This window comes from Vicia villosa, linkage group LG2 (assembly GCF_029867415.1).
Source record: "Vicia villosa cultivar HV-30 ecotype Madison, WI linkage group LG2, Vvil1.0, whole genome shotgun sequence".
Classification (NCBI taxonomy): Eukaryota; Viridiplantae; Streptophyta; class Magnoliopsida; order Fabales; family Fabaceae; genus Vicia; species Vicia villosa.
In genome coordinates, this window is record NC_081181.1 from 130394874 (window position 1) to 130403992 (window position 9119).

A 9119-nucleotide genomic window follows, 5' to 3' on the forward strand; every position below is an offset into this window, starting at 1 on the left:
ATCTGATTTGTGGGATCTTGGAGAAGAAATTGACAAAGGAGCCAAAGTAATGCTGAAGAGTTAGAAGAACCCATTCATATCCCTATGAAAGAGTTGGAAGAACCCATTCAAGGAAGCAATTTGTGAGTTTCTCTTTTCTCAGTCTCCATGTTTTTCATGAACCCTACGTTTCTATGATAGATGGATTCGGATCTTGGTAGATTGTACTTTATAAATCGCCATAGTTTAATATACTATTAATTGATTTGTGAATCTGTCTATTTGAAACATTTTATTTGCTCTCCTTTGTTTTAGAATTACTGAGTTTAGTCAGTTTTGTGTATTACTCTGTCTAAATTGATTCAGTTTAAGCTAAATTTTATTATGAATTTGGGAGGTTAAATTTGTATTGCCCGATGTAGTTTATTACGCTTTTCTATTCTATTACGATCTTGGTTTGAATTCTTAAGGTTTTATGACAAGTTTTTTTGTTATGTTTTTAGGATTTTCTATTATGATTTTTTTTTGCTGTTTTTCTACATTATTGTTGTTTGAGTTTGCAAGTTCTTGAGATAGCATCTCTAAGAAATGGACAATGGATTATACTCATATATTTTTAGATACTATGTTAATTAGAGTCCAATATGAGGTAATTTTCATAATTTTTTTATCATATTCAATGTTAATACTCTCAATTTCGTTTACCTTTTCTGTATTAGCCGATGCATAATCTATTTGTTGAAATTGCTTTCATTTTTCATAGTTATATAATGGATTTCGTTGATCACATTTTTTTAATTATTATTTTAGGTAAATTAATTTCTATAATGACAAAGATGAACATATTTATTAGACTAATCTTCAATTTTTCATTTTTGCTTAACTTTTTTGTATAGATAGGACAAGAACAACGTGAAATAATATATATATATATATATATATATATATATATATATATATATATATATATATATATATATATATATATATATATATATATATATATATATATATATATATATATATATATATATAAACTGCCATACTATTGAAAATTAGGGGCAACGTTATTTTACTTTGCATCTCTAATATTGTATTTATGTCTTTCGTAGAATCCATTTAAAATAGATGATGGGAAGTTGGTTATTGACAACATGGCATTGCTACAGCTGAATTCTTTTGGTCTCTGGAAAAATTACATGTTATTCTCATGTTTGCGGTTATTGTTATAATTAGTAGCTGTCTAGGGTATTTTGTAAAAACTGTAATAAATTAAATTTAAAAGTTTTCTCCTTTCATTGTTATATTTTACTCAACATAATCAGATTAACAAAGAAAATATTCATTAATTTCCTTTTAAGATGTGCCCCTCTCTCTCTGTGTGTGTATATATATATATATATATATATATATATATATATATATATATATATATATATATATATATATATATATATATATATATATATATATTATAATGAAATTATGCCTTTATATATCATTAAATCAGTTTAGCAAGGATTTTACATAACCTTAAATGTGATTTCATCAAACTATCTTATCTTATATATAAATGCAAGGTTGTCATGATGGCAACCCTAGCCATGTGTCATCATGATAACAACTTTTGACAACCTTTGACACATGTCACTCTAATATCAATCCTAATTCTACTTTTTAAATATTGATTTTACATTAAAAATTATTAATAAAAGCTCTAATTATAAAGATAAAATGATATGATAGTTTAAAGTTCATAAGCATTTTATTTTAACTCTTTAGTAATATAAAATAAAGATCTCTTTCAACTTCATCGTAGGTTTTTTTATTCAAAATCAATCCTAACCACACATTAATGTTATATTTTTTGAAAAAATTTGATCTTCTACTACAATATTGAATCAAGGGGTTAGTCGCTGTACTTATGTTTTTTTTTTGTAGGTACGTATTTTGAAGAAAAAAAAATGAATCGTGAAAAATGGTAGATTAAAAGATGAATGTTATATTCAAGAGCACTTACATGATATGATAATGATCTCTTTCACCTTAGTCAAAGGTCTCAGGTTCGAATTCAATCATAACCACGAAACAATTTTCATTTTTTTGAATGTTTTGTCATCTAATAGAATTCTCATCGATTTGAGGGATTAGTCACTGTAATTATCCCATTTTTTCCTATTATTTTCTCTTAGTTTTTTTCCCACTCATTCATTTTACCTTATAATTTTATATAGGTACAAATTTTTATAGATTTTTTTTAAAAAAAATGAATTATAAAAAAATGGATGTTATATTGAAGAATACTTGCATGATATGATAAAGATCTCTTTCAACTTAATCGTAGATTTTCTATTCAAAATAAATCCTAACCACACATCAATGTTAAACTTTTTGAGAAAATTTAATCATCTACTACAATAGCGGATCAAAGGATTAGTCCCTGAAGTTAACTAATGTTTTTTTCTATTATTATTTTTCAATAATTCATTTTACCATTTAGTTTTTTCTTTTTCAGTGATTACATTATTATTAAAAAATATAATTATTTATCACGGACTAATATGTACTATATATAATTAATCAATAATCATGTAATTTTTTTTAACGTTCCACTATTATCCCACCTCTGCTATATATTTCTTCATGCTAGCTATATATAAATGGAAGGTTGTCATGATGACAACCCTAGCCACGTGTCATCGTGATAGCCATTCCTAGCAAAAACCCTAAAGTGTTATTTACTAATTTGGCCCTACACCTAATGTGTTATTTACTAATTTGACCCTACATTAAAAATAAATAATAATAATAATATAATATTTCGGCACTACTATTAATAATAATCATATAAATAATAATATAATAATATATAATAATATAATATATAATAATACTATCCAGATAACAATATTAGAAATAATTTTATTTATAAATATTATAATTTTTTTTTATATTATACAATAGCCGAAAATAAAAAATATAAATACAATTTTAATAAATATATAATAATATCATAACAATCAACATAATAGTAATAATATTAATAAAATACAATTTTAATAAATATATAATAATATCATAACAATCAAAATAATAGTAATAATATTAATAAAATAATAATAAAATATTGTAAAATTATTCATCTAATAATAATAATAATAATAATAATGAGCTAGCTGTAAAAAAAATAAAAATAAATAATAATAATAATAATAACAATCAGGATTAAATTATAAAATATCATTTTTACAATAAAATTATTTTATAGAGAAGAAATAAAATAAATAAATAAGATTATGATATATATATATATATATATATATATATATATATATATATATATATATATATATATATATATATATATATATATATATATATATATATATTAAAGTTTTCAATTTTATATAATTCAACATTTCAATTTAATTATAAAATATATTAAATTATTATAACAACGTAGTTAAAATTTAAAACTATCCAAAATCTTGACAACATTTCATATTTACAATTACTTGACAACATATTTAAATTAAATTAAATTATTAAAAACCCAAGAATTTCATTCACTACATGATAAATTAGTAAAATAAAGTTTATCTTTGATTATATTATAAAAAAATATTTGTTAGTATATTTCATTAGTATTATAACAATAATAATTGTTCTTATTGGAGTTACTAAACATTAAATTAGAAATAATTATTATATTTTATAATGGTTATAATATATCAAAATAATTATTAGTATATTTTGGTTACTATATTAATAATAATTATACTTATTGTAGTTATTAAATATTAAATTAGTAACAATTATTATTTTATTTCATTATCCATGAAAATAAGCAAACGGTCCAACAAAGTTCATTTAATGTATTATATAAAATTCAATTTTAATATATATGTATTATTTTTAAAATATAAATTTAAAAGTATTTCTTTTCTATATTTCAGAGTTAAATAATAAGTTAAAATTTTGAAATTTAAGTTATACGTACTTTTATATAAAACTTATATGATATTAAAATTAATAAAAATATATATTTAAATGAATAGCAATGAATTAAATTAATGAATAAGTTAAAAAAATTCCATTAACTTTCACCGTTCTATTTAAAAAAATAAACAGAGTGTCCATATAAAATTTTAGAAAAATATTTTCCCACAATAATATTAAATTAAATATAATATTAATTTACCCTATTGCACTTCTTAACATTTAAGACCACTATAAATACAATAAATACACTATATATATATATATATATATATATATATATATATATATATATATATATATATATATATATATATATAGTGTATTTATTGTATTTATAGTGGTCTTAAATGTTAAGAAGTGCAATAGGGTAAATTAATATTATATTTAATTTAAACCATTTCTTTATAAATAGTGGTCTTAAATGTTAAGAATTTCAATAGTCATTATTATTAACACTGATATAATTAAAAGACAATTTTAATACAATATTTGCACATGATGTAGTTTTATCTATAAATATTATTTATTTTTTATATATTTTCTTTAAAATATATGTAATATATTAATTATATTATATTAAAATTGGTGTGTTTCATAGATGACTATTTATATTATATTTATTTACTATTGATAGATGACTATTTAATTATTTTTTATTTGTTATATGTTGATATTAAATTAATGTTTATATGAAATTCATAATTTCAAATATTATATTTTTTTAACCATCAAAATACTATATTTATTTAATATTTCTGACGATATTGTGCGACCCGTACGAACACACGGGTAGATGTCTACTTAATTATTTTATTTATTTATGAACTAAACTATACATTTTTGACGGGTCGAGATTACTTAATTTATATATATTTTATATATTTTCTTAACCATCACTATACTATATTTATTTATTATTTATAATGATATTATGCGACCCGTATAAATGCACGGATAGATGACTAATTAATTATGTCATTTATTTTTTTTAATAAAACATTTATTTTGACTGAACGAGACTATTTAATTTATATATCTTTTATATACTTTTATTAACCATTACTATATTATATTTATTTATTATTTATAATTCCATGTATATTTATTATTTATTATCATATGATAAAACAATATTAAATTAACAGTTAATTAATATATGTAATCCAGCATTAAAAAATAATCACTCTCATTCACAGCTATAAGACTTTTTTAACGTTCAGTTCATAAATTCTAAAGATGCTTGATGCTTCAATAGTAATAATAACAATAATATCAAAACTGGCCAAGTGACTAAAATGGCAAATGATTAAAATGCAGATCTGGGTGGACTCGAACCACCACTTCTCAGAAAATGTTCCGAGCGCTCTACCGATTTAAGCTACAGATCTTCCATGCTAATGCGGCAACGAAAAGTGAAAATGATATTAAAAACATGTCAATTGTAAAAAATGATACCCTACTACATAAAAAAGGGTTTGATAAGAATTGCAGAGCATTAAAGCTTAGTTGATGTAAACAGAAGATAAATAAGAGGTATCCTCTTTACGCTTGACTTTTCCTTTTCAATTAACTTTTTTTATAAATTTCAAAATGGACTAAATTGTTTAACAAGCCTAATAAAACCTAAAAATAAAAGTTCAATATAAGTCTTGCTTAGCACATCATCCTCATGGCTTAGCACATGATCCCCATAACATGTTATTTAAGATGAATAAACAAACGTCCTTCCTTTCCGAGAATCGTTAAATGTGACAACTGTTTAGAAGATATAACAACTGTTACTTATAACACACGCGTAAAATGCGACAATTATTATATATCAAAATCAAAATTCTACTTTACAAAAACTTTTTTAAAAATATATAAAATAATTTCAAAAATATAACAGCTAAAATTACTTAAATTACCGTTTATAAATGTCAAATATTTTAAGGAAGAAGAGGTGCTCTATGTTCAAAAGTCCCAAGTTAAAATAAAAACACTACGAAAATATCATAAAAACAATATTAATAAAAATATTAGTATTGAAACAATTTAAAAATAGACTGAGAAAAAATAGGTAGATATAATTCATAAACAAAAATGGTTTGCAAAAAAAATATTATATCATTTTTGAATAAGCATGAACAAACAAAAATCCTAGAGTTTGCCAAATAAAATATTATATCATGTATTGAATAAGCAGGAACAAAATAATGTACCCAGGTACTTTTAAGCCTAGACACCGGCATGTTGCAACCGAGTCCGGTAGGAATGAATGTTATCAAAGAAAAGATTACAATAATACAACAAACTCCACATAGAGTGATTACGGTGATAATATACAGAATTATAAAGGGATATAACATAGTCAATATTATAACTTCAAAGTTCAAATTATTAATAAACTATGAATTTAAATGGATAAATGATTAAATGTGCATGGAGTCATTAGGACAATAGAGCAATGATAAATTTCAATACTGAATACTTAGCATAAGATGAAAGAGTCGATGTCATCTTCACCTTAATGATTTAAGAGTAAGGATAAACGGTAACCCATGCTTCAAAGACCTAACTGATAGTTGTTGCATAGAACCTCACAATGGCAACAGCCAAAGAATTCACTGATAGTTGTGGGCTGTAGCTAACTGGCTCCATGATCCCAATAGCCGCTATGTTGGAAGTTGATTAAGAACTGCATCTACACATGCATAGGGAATCCAATATGATCGTTCCTTTCATAGAATCCTGAGAGAAGATCCTCTAAAATTTTAACAATTGACCTATCACTGCACTTTACAATTGTTGATAATGGGACTCAATTTACATTTGAGATGAAAATATACAACAATCCACCATCTGTCGGGGATTCAATTCACCTTAACTTAGATTAATGATGTGTGAAAGTCAAAAGACATGAAACAATCAAATCAATGGATAGATGTTGATAAAGATAGTTGATTTTTGTTAACAAATTAATTTCATCGTTGATTTATTAAATTATATTTTGATAATTTTATTAAATGATAGTTTAATTTAACTGTTTAACTTAAATTCGAAATTTAAACTGAACTGAAATTCGATAGATAATACCTCGTGGAGAAATTCCTCGATGCAAGTGTACCGCGAATGGTCGATTTGTCTAGAGCGAGATACGAGAGAGTAAAAAGTAATAAGAAAAGGAGCAAGGCAAACACCACACAGGGGAGAGATCCCGGGCAAAAACCCCGTGCGATCTCTCCCAAAAACCAACAAATATTTTTTTTATTATTTTGTTGACCTGCCAAGCAAGCGCACCTGACATGGCAAAGGTCGGATGACAAGATCAATCAAGATTCAATTCTCAAAACGCTCAGCGAATCAAGATATGTAAATCCTGAAACAACCTACATCCATTAAACTCCCCCACCCCACCATTAAGCTCTCGGTCATTCATATAATTACAAAAATTGAGATCTGCAACATGTATCTGAAAGCCGTTGATCTGGAGGTATAAATCATGAAAGCAACTAGAAGGTTGAACCGGTGTAATTCATCGATCTAGCACCACACCTGCAAAAAGTACCTCCAGAGCCTTGAATTACGAATGAAAATAGGACATCTCAATGAATTATCCGGAACCAAAACGGACGATAAGATCGCACCTCTGCACCGTGGATCTGACGGACGAAAATTCAGATCTATAAGAAAAGAGAAAAACTGAATAATAACAGTTAACCATAGAAAAGAACAGAAAGTAGGTCTTACCTCCACAAAACCATTATCCGAGTATAGATCTCCATCAGATCTGTGAAGAACTGGTGTCAATTGAACCATCGATGCGTAGATCACCATCAGATCTGTGAAGAACTAGCATCAATGGACCAATCTGTGTTTAGATCAGATCTGTGAATATCCGGTATCAATTGGACGATCAGAGTAAAGATCTCCATCAGATCTGTCAAAATCTGGGATCAATTGAAGGCAGCCGGAGAAGTTTCGCAATAGATCTGAAATTTAAGAAGAGACGGAGAAGGTTTAGAAAACGGTGAACCCCTTGAAACTGCTGAGCGATAAAATATAAGGTCTCAAACCTATCTTTTATAATAGTTTTGTAAGGAATGGACGGCTAAGATTTCTTGGGTTGACGGTATAGATCTAATGACGTGTAACGTTAGGTGCGGCATGTTTAAAGTTAGAGGAGATATTGTTATTATCTGTCCCCCGTTAAAAATAATAAAGAGGGACAATTTTGTCAATTGGTGGCGTCATGGCGATTAGGTATGAAGCAACTAGGAATACGGCAATGATGTGCTGTCCATAGAACAATTCAACTTCTTCACGTGAATTGTGGAAAAAAATTATTTGTTGAAAATTTACTAGAGGTTTCAATACAAAGTTTCCAATTAGGCTATAGAGTAGATGTTAAAGATTCTGTTTATTAAGTCATGTTTTCGAGATTATAATTTATGTCTTGTAAATTCATATGATAATTTAGATCTGTTTGGTAACGGTCTTCTCATCACGAATTTATAATTTATTTTATTAACTTATAGTTTATTTTTCAAACGCTATTTTAAATAGCGTTTTAGTTTATGTCTTATATCTTATTATGTTTTCTTCCTTTTTTATTCTTATTATTTTAATTAATATTCATTTTTAACCCTTATAATTTATTTTAATTTTAAAAAAATTATATATTAAATATTTTTTATGTCATTTTACATAAGTTAATTGAACCACTAATTTTACCAAACACTTCAATTAGCTTATAAGCTATCGGTCTGAACTATTGCTATAAGCTATAAAAAAAAATTCAAAACTGCATTAATTTTTCTAATCTAATATAATCATTATTTAAGATTTTCTAAATAATTTTTTCCTTTATTCCAAACGGGTGCATTAATATTTCTAATCAAATATAATCATTATTAAATTTTTTAAATATTTTTTTCTTTCAATTCCAACTACCTGTATTTTTTATTTCTCTTTGTTGCACTTAACCTCTAAGGCACTTGAATTTATTATGTTAATTTATTTAGACAATTTTTGCCCTTAGTAATGGTACCTATCCTATTTTACCATTTTTTTATTATTGTTATTCCAAATAAAAATATTTTAATTATCATTAATATTACTTTTATTATTTTAATTATGTTTGAACCAATCCAATTAAA

At 24.8% G+C, this 9119-nt stretch overlaps 1 long non-coding RNA gene across 1 annotated transcript; it reads right to left on the reverse strand.

The window, feature by feature from the left end:
* Positions 1-6317: 6317 nt before the first annotated feature.
* LOC131652100 (uncharacterized) lies at positions 6318-8298 on the reverse strand. The gene is made up of 2 exons (XR_009298580.1): positions 7711-8298; positions 6318-7622 (listed from the first exon to the last, which is right to left on the reverse strand). It is a non-coding gene; the product is annotated as an uncharacterized LOC131652100 (long non-coding RNA).
* Positions 8299-9119: the final 821 nt, after the last annotated feature.